Raw genomic sequence first — 12,326 nt, forward strand, 5'->3', positions numbered from 1 at the left:
AGAAAAAAAGAATCTCATTTGCTGCATTTTATTTTCAGAAAACATAATATTCTAAAGCCATAACCTCAAAAAACTAAGGAACAGTTTCTTATTTTGAATTAATTACTTGAATCTGTTAGTTTTTCCATAATTGTAATAAAAACATTTAACTCTGAGTGCATTGATCTGCTAGAATTTCATACTACTTGCTTTAAACTGCACAATCCATTCTTTCTACCACATCAGTTAAAATGTATTGAACGTTCACTACAACCTATCATTAAGGAAACTCGGAAAGACCCAATCTTGAAGCATTTACCAATTAGGTGAAGTGAGTTGGTTCCCCGTGAGAGCGCTGCATTTAGCTACTACATTTCACAGAGGAGCGGGGCTGTTTAACATCCCAGCCAGGAAACACGTCAGGCAAGGACCTCACTCTTGATTTCTGGTTTGATAACCTGATCCAGATGTTTCACAGACTTTTCTAACACTTACATGTTGGGATTTCCCTGCTGCCTGGGCCCATCGCCATTCCATGTTTCATTTTCTTCCTTCCCTATTCCCTGTTCAAACTCTGCACAAAGCTGACAGCCACGGGGCAGTGGTCTCTGTCAACACGTTTTATGAGGAAGTTCTCAGAGCCTAAAAAGACCAGTGCCAGCCAAATGAAACACGAGAGGAAACTTGGAAAGCCCCCAGATCAAGAAAACAAAATTTGAAGAGCCCTAGGGGGGGTCTAGGCTTCTGGGTGGAGTGGCATGTTGTTAAATTTAAAACAATTCTAAGGTCCAATTTGAAGTAAATGCCTCTCATGGAAACCACATAGACTTACATCCAGGGACCCTGGGACCAATGTTGTGTGAAGAATTGATTTTTGTGATCTTAACTGTGTGTGTTAAGGCTGTGAGTTTGTGGAATAGGTGTGTTGAAAGAGTGGGAATCCCCAGGACTGATGAGAAACCACGTATTTTCTCCTCTTGCCCCACAACTCCCTGTGAGTGCACCATACTCTCGCTTCTCCACACAGAGGAAGGGAAAGGGAAATTTCACATCTCAATGACAGCATTTTCTGAAATCTCTCAGCCTCTGCAAACTCAGCTCTTTAATACCCTCAAAGTGGTATTGGGCTAAGGATTGCAATTTTTGTCCTCCTCTTTTGCAAGTCCTGTTTGGGTGGTCTAGTACCAACCTGTGAGATGTGGCAATACTGGACGTCTATTAATTTGTTCTTGGTCCTATGGAGCTTTGACCAAAACTGAGACTGAAAGTGGCCCATTTCATCCTGTTGTGTGCGTATGTGTGCAAATCATCCTCTTCATCACCATAGCCATCGTAACTACACTCCCAACTTGTTATGTATCGTATTTAAGGTAGCTTTCAAGGCTCCAAAAGCAAACAACGCTGCATAAAAGAAAGTAGGTGGAGTTTAGGAAGGAGTGATGAAACAAAGAAAAACAACTATGGATATATAAAAATGGAATGAAGCTAAAAACCACACAGTTACTATCAGCCGACCAAAACTTGGCTCTGAACTTTGTAGTTAAACCAGGGAGAGCCCAACTGGTCTTAGAATGTGAGCCAGAAGGAATTTCTTTTGGGCCCTGGTAATCAGTAGATTATGATAATGAGCATACTTGTCATCTACTTAAATTGGATTTGTTTTTAAAAGCTAGACAGTTATAATGCTATTAATGTCCTTTATTGCCTACCCTTCCTTCTAAGAAGCTTCAACATCAAATAAATGAACATAAAAATCCCCCCAAAGAAACAAATCTGCCTCAAAGACACAAAATTATTTCCACCTGACATGTGAAGTTGGTGAACTACTCTATCCGTGAACATTTTTTGCAGAGGTGGTTTTCAGTCGAGAGGAAGCAAGAGTCCTCTCACTGTGGACGGCAGTTTTTTGATGGGTCAGTAGTATCCATTGTATAATTGCACCTGTGCCAGTTGAGAAGGGCAGCTTGAACCACAGGGTGTCGTGGAGACAGACAACGCTTGGCTGTCATTCATTCCAGTGCCTGTGCACAGATGGAACCAGAATCCAGTCCCTGTGGCCCTTCCACCCTGAGCGGACCTCCTGGCCCTGAGCTTGGATCTCCTGCCTTCCTCTGTAACCTGTGAGGCCGCCCCTCTCCCCCACAGCTTTCTAATAAAATCTCATTCTACTTACGATAATCAGATTCAGTTCCTGGTTCTTGCAACCCAAGTGTTCTGACTGGTATACTTTCAATACAGTATCAGAGTGAAATACAGTCAGTAGGATGATTTCATGTGGCACACAAGGAACATTTACATTTTCAGTTATGTAATTATTTTAATGTACAGTGGGAAAAACTATAAACAGCACATCAAACCCACAATGTCACGGGTATTATTGCTTAGAATGACTTAAATACATTTATTTAAGTCAAAGAGTGAGTCATTTAAAAGAAAAACACTAGGTGATAGTACAGGTGTTCATGGCCAAGGGCGGGGTGGGGGGAATGTCTCAGATGTAACGTGCAAATACCTTGTGGAGGCCATGGGGACTGTCACATTTTTTTAGGAAAGGGGGGCACTAGATTTGAGTTTTATTTATTTTGAGATAGAGTCTCACTCTGTTGCCCGGGTTAGAGTGCTGTGGCGTCAGCCTAGCTCACAACAACCTCAAACTTCTGGGCTCAAGCGATCCTCCTGCCTCGGCCTCCCAAGTAGCTGGGACTACAGGCATGTGCCACCATGCCCGGCTAAGTTTTTTCTATATATAGTTTTAGTTTTCCATCTAATTTCTTTCTATTTTTAGTAGAGACGGGGTCTCGAACTCCTGAGCTCAAACAATCCACAGGCCTCGGCCTCCCAGAGCGCTTAGATTTGAGTTTTAAAGAGTTCATTCTAGCACTGGGAGGAGCCTCCTGCTGTGACCCAGGGAGAGGAGCCAGGCACAGACTGGAGGGGGTGGGTATGAACTGCTCTGCGACCCCCAGATGACCCTTCACCTTCCCCGTTCTTGGCTAGCAGGTGTAGAGCAGATTAACCGAGGCAGAACGGAAGAGAGACGGCACTTCGGAAGCCCTCCCCGGTTTACCTTTCTCTCCCTTTTCCCTCCTTCCTTCTTCCCTTCCATCTGTATCATTCAGTGTCCCCTGACCACACCTTCTGCCCCCCTCCCCGGCCCACTCAGACTGGCTTTGCTGGCTGAGCAGCCCAGGGTGGTGGCTGTGGCAGGTGTGGGGCTTTGGAGGCCACTGTGCCCCCAGCAAAGCAGATTGGAGTGTAACCCCGATTCTGCAGCCTCTCGTCTGAAGCTCAGGTCATCAGGAGGGAGTCCCCTGGCCGATGTTTCTTCCGTCTGTCAGACTCTAAGCTCAGGAAGAGGTGGGGGAGTCCTCCAGCACCCAGGACAGACCCTTACCCTCCACTCCTCACCGCCCACCCCCATACCCTAATCTGGAGATGTCCCCGGCACTTTGCCAAGTCAGAGTGGGGAGGGTCTGAGCCCTGGAACTCAGGGCTCACGCTGGAACTGTCCTCCACCTACCTGGCTCTGGCCCCTGGGCCAGCTGCCCATCGTTCCAGGACATAGTGGACACAAAGCCCTGAACACCTAGTGGCTTCTCAAGCACAGGCATCGTTCTGTCTATAGCAAGACCCTGGGCCAGCCGGCAGGTAACAGTGGCTCCATCTTAATTCTGCCATTAAGGACCTGGTAAATCGCTTTACCTCTAGTTCCTGGGCAGTAAAATTAGTGGCCTGTGCTATCTGACCTCTGTATCAGTTGTTTATGGCTGCTAACAAACCACCTCACACCTAGTGCCTTAAAACTACGATGATTTATGACTTCACAATTCTGTCGGTTGACTGGGCTATTTTTTCCGGCTCTTGCCTGTGTGCACTCACCTGGTGGGTGAGTGGGGCTTACCTGGGACATCTGGGATTCTGGCTCTCCCCCTCCCTGTGATCTTTCATGCTGGGCTTCTTCCTGCCATGGTAGTCACAGGGCGTTGCAAGAGGAAGAGGCTGAAAGCTGCAAGGCCCCTTAAGGGCTAGGCTCTGGGGCTGCACAGCTTCACTTCCACTACGTTCTCTTGTCAAAGCAACAGACAAGGCCAGCCCACACACAAAGGGGGGGAGGGAGGAGGACTCCAACCTTTGATGGGAGAAGCCTCAAGTTCACATTGCAAAGGAGCCTGGGGGCCACAGGGGTGTGAATCAGGGGGAGGGGCTGGGCGTTATTGTAACAGTCTACCTCATCTCCAAAATCCTTTCTTTTCTCTTTTCTTTTCCTTTCTTTTCTTTCTCTTCTTTTCTCTTCTCTCCTTTTTATTTTTTCTTTTCCCCTTCCCCTTCCCCTTCCCTTCCCTTTCCTCTTTCTCATCTCACTCTGTTGCCCAGGCTGGAGTGCAGTGGTGCAATCACAGTTCACTGCAGCCCTGAACTCCTGGGTTCAAGTGCTCCTCCTGCCTCAGCCTCCCAAAGTGCTAGGATTATATAGGCATGAGCCACCGCGCCCAGCCAAGTGATTCTTAAAACCAAATTGCACTTAAAAATATTGAAAGGGTGAAAGCATCACTTTTAGAGGAAGCATAGCTTGAGGGGTAAGTTAATAACCTGGGCTCAAATCTCAACTGTATGCTTTCCTAGCTGTGTAACCTCAAGCAAGTTACTTTGCTCTCTATGTCTCAGTTACCTCATCTAAAAGCTGGGGACACTAATAGTGACACTTACCCCATAGGGTCATTGTGAGTATTGAGTAATGCATATACATGGAGAACATTTGGAACAGTGGCTGCTGCAGAGTTGAGTATGCTAAAAATGATAGAAGATTTTTAGTGTCCATTTGGGTTTTAGATAATAGAAACTGGAACTCTGAAACTACCATTGGGACCACTTTTGATCTTGCAATATTTGCAGAGGACAGACATTCAGATGCTTCCCCTCACTCCAAATTAAAAGACAAAACCATACTTTTAAAAATAACAATTCCAACATTTGATTGGTATTTTCTCCACACATACACATGTACACTATCAAGGGCACTGTTGAAACTATTTAAATTCTTGGGCAGCTGCTCTGGACCACATGACTTTCGCCCCGCCTCAAACTTGCCGTTGCCCCCCCGCTGCTAAACATCTGCCTCGGGTGGGGAGCAGTGGGTGCGCCTTTAGCTTTGGGGCTGGGAGTGAGGCACCAGGGCTGAGATTTTTAAAGTCCTTGAACTGCTGATGTCAGGGAAAGATCCTTGCTTGTAATAGTGCTGGACTTTTTTTCTAATTTGGCCTGAGGTCTCTCTCATGAGGGTGGCTGTCAACTCCAGCCCGGCCCTGACTGGGCTCCAGAGGATTTGGTCCTGGGAGTTTACAGTGCGCCTTTCACGGGATACTTATGTGTCTTGGTGGACGGCCTAGCGCATAAGCGTCCCACCACACCAAGTGTGCCTCTCACAGGAAGCTCGTTCATACTGGCAGACCCCTTGTCGCTCTTGCCTGACCTGTGCCCAGTTTATTTCTACAAAGAGAGCCACCCTCTAGGAGAGCCCTGACTGGGAAAGAAGTTAGGTTCAGGTGTGTCCGTCAGGTGCGACATGGAGGTGGCGACTCAGCACACGCGTGAAATGGTGGGAGCAGTGTATTACTCACAGAGCCCGAGAGAGGAGGGCAGTGGCCCCACAGGAACAAGAGGAAGGGGGGCCCTTCTGGGACATGGGTGCTCACCCAGTAGGGGGAGCAGCTCGTCTCCACTGGGGTCCAGGGCATTACCTGGCTGGGCTTCCCACAGGGACTTCTAACTGCCAGGTCCAGAGCAGCCGGGCATGCTCCACAGTCACGCTGTGACTGAGAGGGGCCCATGAGGCCACGCTGCCCAGAGCATGTGGTGTGTGGGGGTCACTGGGGTGAGGCAAGTAAGTCGCATCCAGCTGTCCCAGGGGCAGGGGGTCACTGGGGGGTGGTTGAATAGGGGAATATCTGGCTTGTCCACACTGAGGAACTGAGAGGAGGCAGAGAACCCGAAACTGTGTCAAGGGCCACTCAGACCTGCTTCTGGTATGAGAAAGTTAAAGCTGTATTCAAACTGGATGCTGAGGCAACATAAAATTATAGGAATTCGCTATAATACTAAGACAGCTCATTTTTATTGCTGCTGTACAAAGATGCCAGGGTCATGGTGGAGATGCTAAGAGAGAAGCTGTTTCCAATGACTTCATCAAAAGAAACTGGAAAGGGCACTGGGGTCTTCTGCTATTGTTTGCTGAGACCCCAGACACCACAGGGAGTTGGGATTTCCTTAGGCCTTCTCCCTGCTCCAGCCTCTCCTCCAGCCCCAACATGTAAAACCATCATCATCATCATTAATTATAATCATCATCATCATCACTGAGCTCCTGAATTAGAATTCAGAAAGAGAGGGTGAAACAGTGCACACAGTTCCCCTTAATATTGGCAGGAAATATTTGGAGGCAACAGTAATAGTTTTGGAGCCATAGTCTTGAGTAAATGAGTCTAAATGTGTGCATTATTGTGTGCACTTTTTATAGTTTTCACATAGACAGCAACTCATTTTTTCTCTTAAGAGAAAAAAAGAAAACTTTCTAAGACTTCATTTTGATCTTTAACATCCAGCTAAATAAAGTTCTTTAAAGATTAGTGGGTGTTGCAATCTGGTGAAGGCCACGAAGCTATTCAACTCAGTATGTTCCTAACAACTGCATTTGAAAAACCCTGCTGATGACTACAATGCTGTAAATGTGAAAATTAGTTTTTTAATTTAAAAAATTCCATAAGAAACATATGCCTATAGAAAATAATACATTTTATATAAAAGAGTGAAACATGGAAACTAAAAATCTCCTTCCTCAACTGCCAGGCCCTGTCCCCAGAGGCAACCATTGTCCCTAGTTTTTGTCCTAAATTCTTTTGGTCCTTGCAGTCATAAATTGATGTAACATGCTCGTACCTCTATTTATTGATTTTTCAACTTTAAATGGAAACTTTTAACTTTTCTCTATTAAGAAAGAATATGTTAGCTCTCTCTTACTACTACCCTGTTGCTTGCTATTTTGCCTAATTCTTCCAGTGATTGCCTCCACTGAGAGATCCCTGTGCATTAGCAACTTGCCCTTCCTTTCCTTTCTTCTAACATCCCCTTTTTTGGTCCTTTTCTCCACCTGTCAATTTGTGGTTGTCATATTTACAATGTTGTAGTTTGCCACAACTACATTCTGTTCATGTAATTATAACCAAGCCTTCCATTCTGTCTTTAGGTTAATTCTAAAAATTTAAAACTTATCAACAGCATTTGCAATAATGTTATTATGTCGGTATTGGTCACTGAACAGCCAACCATGATTTGAGCCATATAGAGAAGATATAGCAAATAAACCTTTTTTAAAAAAAACTTTGCTCATTGAATGACAATTTTTCAAGTATCTCAGCCTAATGGATTTTCCCTTAATTCTTCCATTTTCCTTCACTTCTATGTGATCATATTTGATGTTCACTCTTTGATTACTTAACTTATAATTTATTTATTTCATTTAATTTGCTTAGTTCTTTTATATAGGATATGTGGGTGATAAGTCTTTTGGTACTTGTTTGAGTGCAAATATCTTTATTTTACTCTAAGATTTGCCAATGCATAAAACTTTAGGTAGAAATAATTTTTCATTAGACTATTAAACACGTTGCAAGATTGTCTTCTAGAGTCCTGTGCTACTTAAGAAAAGCCTGAGTTTTGATCCATTTTGATAATTTGATTTTTTTCTGGAAGCCATTAAGATTTTTTTTTTTATCGTTGGAGTCAGGAAATGTTAACAGGATGTGTCTAGATGAGAGTCTTTTTCTTTAATCTTATTTGGAACTTGGTGAACCCTTTCAATTTGAAAATTAGTATCTTTCTTCACATGAAAGTTCAGGGGCATCTTCTATTACCATTTTGATTATTTTTCCTCTTCAGGTATAACTATAACTGTACTGTACACTTTTACCAGAATTACTATTGGATAGATGTCAAATTTCCTGAATATACAATATTTTCCATGTTTCCGCTTTTTTGCTGTATTTTTTGTCTTTTTTTTGCTTTGTATTTGGGGAGATTTTAACTCTGCTTTTAAAATTAGCAACTTGGTCTTCAATCTTCTCCACTATTCCTTCTATTTTCTTAGATTTTAGGGATCATGTTTTTTAAATTGCTACGATCTCTTTTCTTCTTTCTGATTGCCCATTTTCCACAGCACCGAGTCGCTAACGGAAGTTTCCTTTTCGGATGTGCCAGACTGAGTTTTCCTGAAATATTAATAGGAGCCTTGTGCTTTTACCTAAGTGGGTGGGGAATGTCGCGGCCAACCTTACAGGTGCATTGACAAGAAAAGCAGGCGGGTGGAGCCCCACTTGCCAGCATTAGGAGGGTTTCGTTCTGGGGTGGCTTCCATATTGCCCGCTGCCCTCTGCTCCACTTGCACCCGTGCTGCTGAGAGCCCTGACTGTCCCGAATACCTTCTTTCCAATCCTATGATCTGCTCCAGGACAGCCCTTTGTATCTGGCAGAGCCTGCAGTTTCTCCAGAGCTCCCTTAGGCGAACTCTACACCCTGCGTACTCTTAACTCTGCTATCTGATACTGCCTTTTTCTCCGCTCCTGTCAAACTTTCTTGACTGCCCATGACGTTGTTGCCTTTCCTGATGCTGCGGAAGAGGATGAAACCCACGGGTGTCCTTGGTCCACCATCAGGAGCCAGAAGGCTGGAAAGTTTTTATCTTGCGTTATTCAAAATTCTGCTCTAAAATCTTCCCTCATGAAACACTTTCCCAAAGAGTCTATCAAGTTTATCTGTATGTGGAATTTCTAAGGTAGCTAATATGCCTTGGCGTCTAGATGCCCAATTAGCAGGAAGAAGATGCAGCTCCTGCACATTCTTTGGTTAATTAGATCTGCTATGAAATCATTCATTTGATGACCACCCTAATGAAGCTAATAAAAGCCTCCTCTGAAGCAGTCTATTCTTCGCACCTTAAGCACTGTACCTTGCTCAGCTACGTTGGCACCAGAGCTAACAGACTCATTATCTTCCAAATTCTGATGTCTATTTTCAGGCTCCATTGGTTTCATTAGATACAAAATAAAATCACTACCTATTAAAATTGCATTAAAGCACTAACTTAAACTGACAAAAGCTTAGAAACTTAGAGCCTAAGCTGTTGTTTGGCCTCCTATATACGGGAAATTCCTGCCTTTTGCAGACTTGGCCGGGCTGGACTTTATGGACTAAAAATGTTCTGGGTTTCCCTCGGCTAAGCGGGGAGCCAGCAGGGCCAGCTGCCAATGAAATGACTTGGTTTCTCATCAATCAGTGATCCAACAGTATTTTCGTGGTTCAATGATTTTTTTCTGATTTGCAGAATCAAACAAGGCCAATGTAAAGATGGGAAGAGGGACAACTTTCACCTGGCCAGTGCAGTGCCTCTGAAAAGATCTCTGAAGGAGGCCTCTCTGCTCTTGTTGGTCTGGAGCTGCTTATAAACGGGCCCATAGGGTGGTTATACTTACAGCATCACATGTAAACAATGCTACTTTCTGCAGAGATTTGAAAAACACAAAATAAAAATAAACAAACAAAACAACCTTGGTTCTTATAAAAAATAGAAACAGAAGGTTAAGTGCCCATGGCTTTCCCAAACCAATATGCAACCCCCCTGTACCCAGGGAAGTGAGGCAGAGTGGGCCTCTGAGGGCGTGTTATGGAAGGATGCAGCTGGCAGTTGCAGAGAGAGAAAGGGATTGGCTGAGAAGAGAACTCTGTTCTTGGCCCTGATCTGGATTAACCTGTGACCATCAGCTCATCACTCTGTGGACTTTAGCTCCCTCATCTGTAAAATGGATCTGTTGCACCATATTATACTATTACTCTCACCAACAAACTGTGTGTGTGTGTGTGTGTGTGTGTGTGTGTGTGCGTGCACTGCATGTGCATGAGCGTGTGAGTGCATGTGTGGTTATGTGTACATTTGTGGTTTTTAAAAGCTGCCCTCCAAAAAAACTTCCCCTCCCCAAATTGAGTACCACTGTTCTCATCCATCCTTCCTGCTGCCACCAGGTTAATGTTCCCTTTGGAACCTATATTAGGAATTTTGTTCTGATTTACGTTAAAGACTATAGCTCTGACAGCCTTGGAATCTGTGCTTAGGGGGAAAGGAATGTGCTCACAGACTTTGAAAACTCTCCCTCCTTCCTCCCTTCATCCCATACTTCCTCAGCCCCTGGTTCCCCATTGGAATCTATCAGCTGATTCCTGAGGTTGGGTCTCCAAGGCAGGAATCTAGGAGGTGATAAGACACTGTTCCTGTGACAGCAGCTTTCTGGGTGCCATGGCATTCTAGAGAAGTTGCCATGCAGTTGAAGAATATGATACAAAAATATAAAGAAAACCTGGTAACAAAGCCACTGGTTATTGACTTCTCTGTATGTACCAGGCACTGTGTGGTACCTTTATATTAATATATACATTTTCTTGGCTCCTTACAACAACCTCATAAAGTAAACATTGCCATCCCATATTACAGATGAGAACACTTAGACTCAGGTCGAGTAATTTTCCCAAGGCCTCAGGTCTACTAGGAGGCTGAACCAGGAGCTCCTGGTCATCCGGCCAAAGAGGCTTCGTGGAGCAGACTGTCTTTCCAAATATGGGTTATAACATTTAATGCTCATGAAAATAAGAATAGCACTTTAAGAAAATAGAATAGAAAATATCAGAGTGCATCTCATGCAGTAACGGTAAATATTGTTTTGTGAAATTTTGTTATGTGTATACAGGGTTGTGATGTACAACTGTGTTCTTACTGTGGGTTCTTGTAAAGCTTTTTTTAATTTTTTAATGACAGAGTTTGTAAAACTCTGGCCTGGAGAAGTTAATGAATGAGATGGAATGAAAAGCACAAGGTGTGTGTGGAGGAGTCTGGGTTTTTTCCTCCAGAAATTGATCATTAACTAGTTTTGTCATTTCAAATACCGTCTTTACATCTCTTGGTCTCCTTTCTGTGTGGTTCTTTCTAGCTTTGAAATTCTATGACCCTTTGAGAAGCACAGACAATGAATTTGTGTTCTGGCAGTGTAGAGGATGACAAAGCCACTGGGAACTGGGGAACTTTACAGGACACTGTGCCTGGGCAGGGAAAGAACAAGGCTGGTTTTTCTGGGCAGTCATGGAAGTCGAACACCAAGTGTGCAAGACTGGAGGGGTAGCTCATGGTCAGGGTGAGGACAGGATACTCAGTACTTCCCATGCTGGGCTGAGCAGATGGAGGAGCAAAATATCGTTTGCCATGGGAGGAGAATGACATTTTCAGATCAAGAGAGTGGATTGATAAAAGTGCATTTAATTCTGGAGCTGCAAATGCCTCAGAAGCCAGCCACATACCATGAAGGGATGCAGAGGACCAGGTGGGGGCTCTGGTGAGCTACCCCTCACACAGCCCTTCTGAGAGGGCAGCCAATACTGAGCTCTGGAAGATTGTCTTACAAGAATACAGGTACAATGCTGCTAGATCTTCAGATTTTTCAACACAAGCCAGAAATCTGAATTTTTACATGAAATCTTCTGATTTGCAATGTAGACAATTGTATTAGTTAAGGCAAAGCTACTGTAACAAATACACCTCAAAATACAGTGGCTTTAAGAAGATAGAAGCAGTACGGGTTATTCAGGGACCAAGGCTCTGTCCATTTGTTGCTCTGCCATCTCGAAGGGCATTGGCCTCATCTGTGTGATCAAAGCTGGGTCACAGACCTGTCTGTGTCCCAGTGGCTTTCCATAGCTGGGATCAAGCCTGAAGGAGCTGACAGCTGGACGAGGCCGGCCAACCACACTCCCTGCAGCTGGGCAGCAAGTCCTTCCTTGAAGGGGTATCCGGGCAGCACATTTCTGTGTCTACTATGCTGAAAGATCCACCACGTCAATAACTATATTTCTAAAATATGACTTATAATAGTCACATAGACTTTGGTCATATGCATATACTCATCTGCTTTCTTATTTTTGAACTTTTAGAAACAACATTGTAATGAACAGTCTTAACCAAAACTTTAGACATATCCTTATTATAATTACTATTTTTTTTGCTCATATTTCTGAAGTAGAATGTTGGTCAGAGTACCAGTCTTTCTGCCTTCAATCTGTCTTCTATTTTTCTCCCTCCTTGTTCCTCCTTCACTCCTTCATTCCTTCTCACCCTTCCCTTCTTCTTTCTCACTCCCTCCTTTCTTTTTTCCTTTATTCTTTCCATATCTTATCATCCTTTCTTCCTTCTTCTTTTATTTCCTTTTATCTTATAAAATACACAAAATGTGAGAAAAGTACAAAAAAAGTACACTGTA

This window comes from Lemur catta, chromosome 1 (genome assembly GCF_020740605.2).
Source record: "Lemur catta isolate mLemCat1 chromosome 1, mLemCat1.pri, whole genome shotgun sequence".
In the NCBI taxonomy this organism is placed as follows: Eukaryota; Metazoa; Chordata; class Mammalia; order Primates; family Lemuridae; genus Lemur; species Lemur catta.